The sequence below is a fragment of the Phodopus roborovskii genome, unplaced genomic scaffold (assembly GCF_943737965.1).
Source record: "Phodopus roborovskii unplaced genomic scaffold, PHOROB, whole genome shotgun sequence".
Classification (NCBI taxonomy): domain Eukaryota; kingdom Metazoa; phylum Chordata; class Mammalia; order Rodentia; family Cricetidae; genus Phodopus; species Phodopus roborovskii.
In genome coordinates this window covers 55,759,732-55,771,156 of record NW_026126511.1, presented here as the reverse complement: position 1 = coordinate 55,771,156, position 11,425 = coordinate 55,759,732, and the positions used below count along the sequence as shown (strand labels likewise).

At 46.5% G+C, this 11,425-nt stretch overlaps 1 pseudogene; it reads right to left on the bottom strand.

The window, feature by feature from the left end:
- Positions 1-7,954: 7,954 nt before the first annotated feature.
- Positions 7,955-8,383, bottom strand: LOC127230503 (ATP synthase F(0) complex subunit C1, mitochondrial-like; annotated as a pseudogene).
- Positions 8,384-11,425: the final 3,042 nt, after the last annotated feature.

Genomic DNA, 11,425 nt, shown 5'->3' with positions numbered 1-11,425 from the left:
ACAGGAATACGAACCCTCCCCCCACCCCCGCACACACACACACACTGTTGACTCCTCGTAGTTGTAAATTTGACTTTATTCCAAATGAATTACAAATTCAGAATTGAAGGACTCCCCTTTGATCCCTATACTGAGCTGGGAAGACACAGGCTTTAGATCAAGGCCTGTAAGTGGGACAAGACACGCCTTTAATCCAAATCCTGAAAAGGAAAGGCACACCTTTAATCAGGCTCTCAGCTTCAGCTGGAAACCAATATAAACTCAATCAAATGAGGATCGATTCCTATTTTCATGTCTGTTTGGCCTGAACCTGGCAGTACATCTATTCCTTCAGTGATATTGGACCTACTTATCCAGTTTCAGCATATACAGATGAATAGCTGAGACAACCCGGCCCAAATGGCCAAGTAAACTCTACATTCTCCTACTTTCCATTCACATCTAGGGATCACATGATTTTGACAGCAGCCTGTCTAAAAAATGACACGCAGAAAGACACACACTCACTCACTCACTCACTCACATATGTGTATATGTCCCCTAATGTTGGTGAATGTAGAAAACCCTGACTAAAAGACATACACACACACGTATAGGGAAAGAATAATGCTAAATTTCAGTTATTGTAGGGAACTCTAGCACACCACACATAGCCATTGTCAGTGATGATAAGTGTATTAAGTCATGCTAGAAACCTCCGGAAATCAACATCTGAAAACAAAACAAAACAAAAACCAAAAGAGAGATTTCTTGGGATATTGGCTACCTATCAAGGATCTTCTTATAGGGGGCTCACATCATAACTGTTTTTCATGGTACTTTGCACAGATGCTGTGTCTGTGGGTGGGCAGAGATCAGATCACCGGGGAAAGGGATAAGAGGGGTACAAGGTCATCGGGTACTACTGGAGGAATTGTAGGCTCAGGGATCCAGGGAATCGCAATTCCATAGGTAGGAGCTCTTCATTCTAGGCCTGGCCTGGTGAATTACTCTTGTCCTGGTGATTAAAATCCACCTTAAAGTCTCTTGCCAACTTTGTTCTTTCCATGAGCCCTGTACTATGATATGACAGGAGTGAGTAGATCATCCTAGCAACAGGCAAACCAAGGGAAATTGAGCAGGGATTCATGCTCATTCTTGTCTACAAAGAGGGTTTCACTGTATCTTGGGATATGAGAGTTACTGTCTCAAGATCCTCACTCACAACAAGAAAACCCACCAAGTAAAATAATGACTCTTTTCCCTAGACTTGAGAATGATGCTTCCTTTCACTGGTTATGGCATTGTCCACGTGGTCCTGTGAGATCCCTTGCATTAAAGTGAACACAGCGTGGAAAGAGCACATCTCAAGGGGTAGACCAGTTGTCCTCACCCTCGCCGATGACTCTACCCATAAATACAGTTCTTCAGGGTGTGGTGACCTCCCAGCCCAAACCTAAATTCACATAAGTTGCTCCTTTCTAGGTGTATTTTGCCACTGTGTTAAATCATCTTATAATCCATAAAGTAAATAACAGGCCATGCCTGTGTCAGGGCCATTCTTTCTGGAGAGGGCTCTTGTCCGACTAGGTGACAAACACTGAGCTAGCTGAGGCAACTCTCATGCTTCTGTAGGCGAGAGAAGCGTCCTTGACACACGTGTTGAGTTGTGACAGTTTTGCACAAACTGGGCCCATCCAGTGTCGCCTCCATATAGAAGGCCCCAGTGTTCACCATTCCTGTCTCTTCCTCGGGCCATGCTTCCTGATGATCTCTTAGCCTCCTTCACTATTTCTCTTTTTGGCCCTTTGATAGAGAAGTTCCAAACTTTCTGTACATCTCAGGTTTCAATCACAGTTTACATGAAGTGAAGATATTTAATAAATGTGCTATGAAAAACCAAAAAGCTGCTTCAAAGAAGACATTGAAACTATTTGCCTATGTTTCCTGCGCTTGTTTGATAGCTTTTAATGGAGACTGTGTGGTTCTCAAGGAGGTCTAACCTAAGAATGCTAGAAACTTGGGCATCCCTCCTGTCTCAGCCTCCTGAGATGGGATGCAAAGCTGCTGTTATACTCTGTTGACACACCCTGGAATCTAGTCAGGCGTGGCCAGATTCGAGCCTACCAAGAGCTTTATAAAGGGTCAGATCTCCATCGGGTTCCCAGACCTCTTGGAGCTCGGGCAGTGAACAGAACCCTCCCTCCACACTGCACACTCCAGACTCTGTGGCACCCAGCAGCACCTACAGAACACTGGTTTCCTGATTCTGTGGACCACAAGAGAGCTCAGAAGGGAAAATGTACGTAAGGTCCAGGTCATCCAGTCTGGTGTTTTCTGGAGGATGGCTGGAATGTTTGTTTTTCAATCCATCCCAGGAGGTTTATAGCCTTAAACTGTGTCTCTGGCATGCTTCTCCACTCCACATGGAGTGAGGTGAAATGAACCAGGAGTAGTAGTATGCCCCATTGGAGGTGTTGGTTCTCTGTTCATTGTACAGGCAAGGAAACGTGGGTAACTGCCTTAAACGGGAACACATTTCTGCAATTACAAAAGCCAGTGATCCTTGTTTTCTTGGGATTATTTGTTTTTTTATGTTTGTCTTGGCAGATTGTTTTTTTGTTTGTTTGTTTGTTTTGTTCCGTTTTTAAAAGACAGGGATTCTCTGTAGCTTTGGAGGCTGTCTTGGAACTAGTCCTGTAGACAATGCTGTCCTCATACTCACAGAGATCTGCCAGTCTCTGCCTCCTGAGTGCTGGGATTAAAGGCATGTGACACCGACAGGCCTTTTTGTGTTGTTGTTGTTTTTTGTTTTTCTTTTTTGTTTTGTTTTGTTTTTTAGACTTTTTGCTTCCCAGAAGAGGGCATCAGATCCCATTATAAATGGCTGCAAGCCTCCATGTGGTTACTGAGAAGTGAAATCAGGCCCTGTGAAATAACTGCCAATGCACTTAACTGCTAAACTATCTCCAATCCCACTTATTGTGTATGTGTGTGTGTGTGTGTGTTTTCTTGTTAGGGGGTTTGTGGGATGTTTTCTCTGTGGCGCAGCCTTGGCTGTCCTGGAACTTGCTCTGTGGACATGGATGTGCTTGAGTTCACAGAGGTCAACCAGGGTCTGACTCCCGAGTGCTGGGATTAAAGGCGGGCAGCACCTCTGCCTCAAGGCAGATTCTTCTTTGTCCGAGGCTTGCCCACAACCTACTGTGTAGTCAAGGATTACCCTGAAGTGTAGAATCTCCCTGTCCTCTTGTGAAAGAGCCAGGATTATAGCTACCGGCCAAACACCCATGCCATGCGATAGCAGATGAAAAATTGTGGGTTGACATCTTTCCTCTGATAACCTGTATATGTCCGGACAACCAGCTGGGGTTCATCAGGAGACTCTAGAGGTATTTTAGCAGCAGGATAATGCAGAAGATTTGGGGGTAGAATGTGAGCAGGAGAGAATGGGTGAGGTCCTGTCAAAGGACAGGCCCTTCTGTTTCTTATCTGTCCCTTCCACAGGGGGCACCTCAGGCTTCACTGGAGGCATTGCTTGGTCCAATTTGATGACCAAGCTTCCCATTAGGTGAGAATGTATGTACCAGCACCTGTAGGTGAGGAATGTGGAGTCTTTTGATTGGATGCTGTTGCGAGGGGTTGGTTCCTTGATGCAGGGACAGCTTAGAAAGTTGCATGAAAATGATTAATAATTTATTTATTCATTTGTGAACAGAGAAAAGAACCCCAATTGACAAGTTTGAGAAACAGCAGAGGAGAAGCTAGGATGGAGCAGAGTGTGCAGCAGCAAGGGCCAACACTCTCAGGTACTTGTATGCAAACCTGTGCTAAATCCAAATCCTTCTAGACGGTGTGTTTTTTCAGTGACTTACTGGTCTATGCATGAGTCAAGATGGGGACAGCTGTGATGGACAGAGAGGGACAGCCAGTGGTGCCAGGTAGCTGGCCATCTCCCCAGCTGCACAGAGTCTCCAAAATGATAGGTGGAACGGTGGCTGTCAGTGTATACAGGGACAGCGTCCCCAGTCAGCTAGGCCCGCGACTGCCCCTCCTGTTCTGATGTTTAATCTCCAAAGGCGAGGGTACCTACTCATCCCGAGGGAGGACATTGCTTGGCACTGCGGTCAGGGTGGATGCCAAGTCCTGGAGTGAGTTAGGGGACTCGTGGCTAGTGAGTGAGCAGGAAGATTTCCCAGGAAGAGTTCAGCGGTACACCTGCATGCTGTGTTCACAATAGTGACCCCCTTCCTGTCCTTGCAGGGCCTTCCCGGAGCAGATGGACTGACCCTGACATCAGGATCTTCCTGCAGGAGTGGGAAGTGGTAGAAGCGGAAATAGGCCACCCAGGCAGAAAAATTCACAAGAAGACCAGGGCTCTTTGCCAGCGACTCTTTCACAGGGGCCTGAAGAAGTCATGGCAAAGCTGTTTCGACCTGCTGGTCAGTCTGCAGTATCTGCACAGGAAACTATGTAGCGAGAGACCCAGGACAGAACCCTTGTTTTCTCCGTATGCCGAGGCCCTGTATAGGATCCTGGGCCATAGACCCCAGGGAAGCTATTTCCCAGGTAAGTTTCTTGGGGACGGTCCAGGGAATGCCCTTGAGTGTGGAATCAGCTGGCCTCTCTGTGGTGGGCACCCACTGGGGATAGCACAGGATGCAGGCAAGCCCCATTCCTACAGCTTCCGTGGCCCATGGTGGGAAAGTCTGTGCCCTGTGTGTCTGACCTTGTCTTTCACCCCAGGCAATGGAATTGGGACTTGTTCATAGCAGACCGAGAGACGGGAGCCAGGCAGTTGCTGAGGGTGAATAGGGCCAACTGTGGTGCCATGCTCATGATCTCACTGAGTTTCTTCTCTTGGCAGGGCCTCCCAAATATGGAGCTGGTTACCCCCTGTATCCGATGGACCCTCAACTTCCAATGGTGATACCATCTGCCCCGTACCAGCCTTGCCATTATGGCTTACCTGCACCTTCTCCAAGGCTTCAAGGCTACCAATGGTCTATGATGTCTTGTGGGCATTCCGGCCATCCAGCCTTCTTTTCGGCTGCACAACCCCTTCCTGCTCCCGTCCTAGAGACTCCAGTGTCAACCAACAGTGCTTGACTCCTGATGACACCCAAGGCCCTCAGGGAATTCAGTGGAGATTGCTGTGTTTTCTCTAGAAACACGAGGACCCTATGTGTTGTATGTGTACGCATCTTTGTCTGCCTCCTATATGCAGACAAAGGTGGAATCAAATAAAGGTCAATAAAATCACTCCCGCCTCATCCTTGTCATTTCAGTGTGGGCCATGAGGATAGAGCAGCAGGGGATGGGGGCTTGGAGGAGGTTGATTCTAGTACTCTCTTTCTGCATGGGACTCTTGTACTCAGACTCCTGTACCACATCTGCATGTCTCTCTGATGGACAGTACCTCATCAGAGTTTCCATTCTGTAGCCCTTCAGCTGTAGAACTCAAAGTCTTTGTTTCCAAGCCTCCCGTTGCCCAGTGTGCAAGGGAAACCAGACTGAGATGATACGGATATGGGTATAGAAGTGGTTTTACTCAGATGAAGGGGAAGCTATCACAGTTAAGAATCAGATATAAAATAATGTCCACCAGCGACATTGTCATCCAGTGTGAATTGAAAATGCTTTTGCATTTTTTTTTATTTCTTTTATATAACCAAGTTGATTTAAATGAAAGCAAACATTTATAGACAATATTTGGGAATTTGGGCGTCGTTCTTTCCAAACTACTTCTTGCTGGTAAGGGGCGCTGTCAAGGGGATTTGAAGAAGACCCAGAAATCCTGGCTGTAGTCTGTAAGGCTGCGTTGTCCAGCTGTTTTGAATGTAGGATCACCTGGTAGGTACTCTGTTTCAGGTGGTGTGGCTTGATCAAACCACATTAGTCTGGAAGGAATCCACATCTTTTCATTTTCTGTGGAAACAAAAATAGAAGTCCTTATCCCCAGTAACTTGTCCTTGAACTTAAATTTTGGAGTCAAAGCATTTTTTAAATTTAATTTATTATTTTACATGTCGATCCCAGTTCCCTCTCCCTCTCTCCCTCTCTCCCTCCGGCCCTCCCTCCCTTCCTCCCTCCCCATTACCCTCTCTGCCCTCTCACATGCACTCTAACCACCCTCCCCTCCCATCCCCTCACCCCAATTCCATATGTAGGGGAATGCCATCCAGTTGGGGTCATGTAGATCTGACAGGTCATGTGAAGTAGGGACTAGGGCTTCTGTCCTGACTCTAGATTAAGGCAGTTATCCCTCCTTGGGGGATGTGTTCTCAAGGTCCTTTTGTGCACCAGGGATACTTCCTGGCTCCACTGTCTGAGGTCCCTTAGACTGTTCAGTCCTTCTGGCTGAGACCCATATTCAGGGGGGCCTGAGTCAGTCCCCTGCTGGCTTCCCAGCTATCAGTCTGGTGGCCCTTTAGCTCCTCCTTGTTCAGGTAATCTGTCTCTTTGTGTTTCTGCCAGCTGGTCTTGTCCTCTCCATCTGCATCTGGGTTCTACTTCCACTCAGGGTTTATGTATGGGTGTTTGCTCCTGTTTCCATCAGGCATTAGTTGAGGGCTCCATGGAGAAGTTAGTTGTTGATCTCACTCTCCGGGAAGGGCATTTATGGTAGCCTATCCACAGAAACTCAGATTGTTAGTTGGCAGCAGTCTTGTATTTCTCTAGACCTTTCTTTGGGTTCAATTTTATCTTCAACCATTATTGGCTCCCTCTTTTATGATCTCTCTCTCTCTCTCTCTCTCTCTCTCTCTCTCTCTCTCTGTCTGTCTCCTGTCTTCTATTCCTAACCGGGTTCAATCTTCCTGGACACACATGTTTTCCTTTCCTACCCCTTGTTTTCTCCTAATTCTTTCTCCATTTGCTGCCCCCCCCCCACTTCCCCTGTGCTCTGGGGGACTTGTCCCTTCCCCGTTCTGTGAGGGACTTTATGTGAATCTCCTCTGGTGGTGTGAATTATGGGCTGCTGATCCTTTGATCTAGGTCTCAAATAATGCTTTTGCATCTTAGGGGTCACATTTGTAATACGTCAGGGCCAACTATGATCTCCTTAAGTATATAATGTTGTTGTCATTCTTGGCCGTATAGTTCTATGGCCATTATACATAAACACATTAGAGTTATTTCATACAATGACTCTTTTCATGTAGGTATGAGCTGGTTAATGTTTTGGACTTCAGCATGTCATAAGGTGACCTAATTGTGTATCAAATTGAAAAGGGGTGGAATTATGGTGTACTTGACTACATCTACCAGTAGTTAAAATCCCCAAATGGCTGGGCATCTCCTCGATGGGGGTCTGTCCTCTGGATGGGGGAAGTTTCACTTCTTATGAGGATGATTGAGGTTTGTGGTAGGTTGAATGTAATTTTCCCCATAATCTCTTAGCCTCTGCCTCCATTGAGAGGTGTGGTCTTGTTGAAGGAAGTGTGTCACTGTGGGGGCAGGCTTTGGAGTCTGTTGTGCTTATGCTTAGCTGAACGTCACAGTTCGTTCTCTGTTGTCTTTGACCAAGTTGTAGCCAGCAACATGCAGGTTTGTATGTCACCATGGTGACAATGGACTAAACCCATTGACCACTAAGTGAGACACCCCACTAAGGGATTTCCTTGCTCATAAGGGTTGCCTTGCTCATGGTGTGTCTTCCCTGCTACAGAAGCCATTTCTACAACAAGGTATGAGACACTCATTTAGTCCAGGTGTATTGAAGGGAAATGTCACACCTCTCACATGGGCCAGATTTCATAATGGAAATGTGTGAATGGACCTGAAGGACAATGTCTCTCTCTCTCTCTCTCTCTCTCTCTCTCTCTCTCTCTCTCTCTCTCTCCCCTTCACTCTTACCTCTGTTTTGTTTTTTTGACAAAAAATGTTTAATGGTAAAAGTTAGCACACTCCAGCACCAGGCCTGGCCTGGAGTCCAAGCAGCATGGATGGCTGGCTGACCCCATGGAGCCTCAACTCACATGGCGAAGAGGATGAGGAAGGCTACCATCAAACAGAAGAGCCCCATGGCCTCACAGGGCTAAGCTCAGAACGGCATAGGAGAAGAGCTGTTGCCTGAGAGATGGCTTCCTGGCATAGCCAGTAATCAAGCTAGCAAACACTGTTCAAATGCCCGTCCCTGAGCCAGTCATACCAACTGTGGCAGCCCCAGCACCAATAGCCTTGGCAGCTGTGTCAATGTCCAGGGACACAACACTGGTCTGCAATTCCCCGTCTGGCCCCCTGGAGTAGGGGAGCTGCTACTGGAAGGCTGTTTAGACAGGGCCTCTGTCCTACTCAGGAGGGAGACAGACACAGGTCTGATTCGACCCCTGGTACAGGAGCGGATCCGACCTGGAGTAAAGAGCAGTGCCTTGGTGGTCTGCATTTTCCAATCTGCACCCCCACTCCCCTGCAGCCCCTGCTCGGCTCAGGCACTCCAGCTGCTCAAGGTGACTGACCCAAAGTTTCTCTCTTTTGCCTACGAGGTATGGCCCGGGATGGCAAATCCATCCCTTGGGTGGCATTAGAGAGATGTTTGACACCCAGTGTTTGGGAACCCCTCATGAGGTGAAAAGACAATTATGTTCTAAAATATGGCAAAATACACTTATATACTTTATATTTCACAATGGTAGCAAATACACAGTTATGAAGCAGCAATGAAAAGGTGTAGGATTAAGAATCAACATAACATGAGGAGCCGCATGAAAGATTTTCACATTTGAAAGGTGAGAAACACTGTCTTAGAGTCTACTTCTTTCAGATGTGACAAATACTAAAGAGCAGTTGAGACATTCCTCCTCGGGGAACAACGACTACTGGATCCTCGGACCTTCTGTCCATAGGCAGCCATTGTTGGATTAGCTGCCTTTATGTGGTTCTTTTCATACCGGATATATACACATACACATACACACACTTACACATATCTACATCCATAAACATACACATTATACCAAGAGACAGGCACATAGACAAACACACATAAACACAGGAATACGAACCCTCCCCCACCCCCGCACACACACACACACTGTTGACTCCTCGTAGTTGTAAATTTGACTTTATTCCAAATGAATTACAAATTCAGAATTGAAGGACTCCCCTTTGATCCCTATACTGAGCTGGGAAGACACAGGCTTTAGATCAAGGCCTGTAAGTGGGACAAGACACGCCTTTAATCCAAATCCTGAAAAGGAAAGGCACACCTTTAATCAGGCTCTCAGCTTCAGCTGGAAACCAATATAAACTCAATCAAATGAGGATCGATTCCTATTTTCATGTCTGTTTGGCCTGAACCTGGCAGTACATCTATTCCTTCAGTGATATTGGACCTACTTATCCAGTTTCAGCATATACAGATGAATAGCTGAGACAACCCGGCCCAAATGGCCAAGTAAACTCTACATTCTCCTACTTTCCATTCACATCTAGGGATCACATGATTTTGACAGCAGCCTGTCTAAAAAATGACACGCAGAAAGACACACACTCACTCACTCACTCACTCACATATGTGTATATGTCCCCTAATGTTGGTGAATGTAGAAAACCCTGACTAAAAGACATACACACACACGTATAGGGAAAGAATAATGCTAAATTTCAGTTATTGTAGGGAACTCTAGCACACCACACATAGCCATTGTCAGTGAGTCATGCTAGAAACCTCCGGAAATCAACATCTGAAAACAAAACAAAACAAAAACCAAAAGAGAGATTTCTTGGGATATTGGCTACCTATCAAGGATCTTCTTATAGGGGGCTCACATCATAACTGTTTTTCATGGTACTTTGCACAGATGCTGTGTCTGTGGGTGGGCAGAGATCAGATCACCGGGGAAAGGGATAAGAGGGGTACAAGGTCATCGGGTACTACTGGAGGAATTGTAGGCTCAGGGATCCAGGGAATCGCAATTCCATAGGTAGGAGCTCTTCATTCTAGGCCTGGCCTGGTGAATTACTCTTGTCCTGGTGATTAAAATCCACCTTAAAGTCTCTTGCCAACTTTGTTCTTTCCATGAGCCCTGTACTATGATATGACAGGAGTGAGTAGATCATCCTAGCAACAGGCAAACCAAGGGAAATTGAGCAGGGATTCATGCTCATTCTTGTCTACAAAGAGGGTTTCACTGTATCTTGGGATATGAGAGTTACTGTCTCAAGATCCTCACTCACAACAAGAAAACCCACCAAGTAAAATAATGACTCTTTTCCCTAGACTTGAGAATGATGCTTCCTTTCACTGGTTATGGCATTGTCCACGTGGTCCTGTGAGATCCCTTGCATTAAAGTGAACACAGCGTGGAAAGAGCACATCTCAAGGGGTAGACCAGTTGTCCTCACCCTCGCCGATGACTCTACCCATAAATACAGTTCTTCAGGGTGTGGTGACCTCCCAGCCCAAACCTAAATTCACATAAGTTGCTCCTTTCTAGGTGTATTTTGCCACTGTGTTAAATCATCTTATAATCCATAAAGTAAATAACAGGCCATGCCTGTGTCAGGGCCATTCTTTCTGGAGAGGGCTCTTGTCCGACTAGGTGACAAACACTGAGCTAGCTGAGGCAACTCTCATGCTTCTGTAGGCGAGAGAAGCGTCCTTGACACACGTGTTGAGTTGTGACAGTTTTGCACAAACTGGGCCCATCCAGTGTCGCCTCCATATAGAAGGCCCCAGTGTTCACCATTCCTGTCTCTTCCTCGGGCCATGCTTCCTGATGATCTCTTAGCCTCCTTCACTATTTCTCTTTTTGGCCCTTTGATAGAGAAGTTCCAAACTTTCTGTACATCTCAGGTTTCAATCACAGTTTACATGAAGTGAAGATATTTAATAAATGTGCTATGAAAAACCAAAAAGCTGCTTCAAAGAAGACATTGAAACTATTTGCCTATGTTTCCTGCGCTTGTTTGATAGCTTTTAATGGAGACTGTGTGGTTCTCAAGGAGGTCTAACCTAAGAATGCTAGAAACTTGGGCATCCCTCCTGTCTCAGCCTCCTGAGATGGGATGCAAAGCTGCTGTTATACTCTGTTGACACACCCTGGAATCTAGTCAGGCGTGGCCAGATTCGAGCCTACCAAGAGCTTTATAAAGGGTCAGATCTCCATCGGGTTCCCAGACCTCTTGGAGCTCGGGCAGTGAACAGAACCCTCCCTCCACACTGCACACTCCAGACTCTGTGGCACCCAGCAGCACCTACAGAACACTGGTTTCCTGATTCTGTGGACCACAAGAGAGCTCAGAAGGGAAAATGTACGTAAGGTCCAGGTCATCCAGTCTGGTGTTTTCTGGAGGATGGCTGGAATGTTTGTTTTTCAATCCATCCCAGGAGGTTTATAGCCTTAAACTGTGTCTCTGGCATGCTTCTCCACTCCACATGGAGTGAGGTGAAATGAACCAGGAGTAGTAGTATGCCCCATTGGAGGTGTTGGTTCTCTGTTCA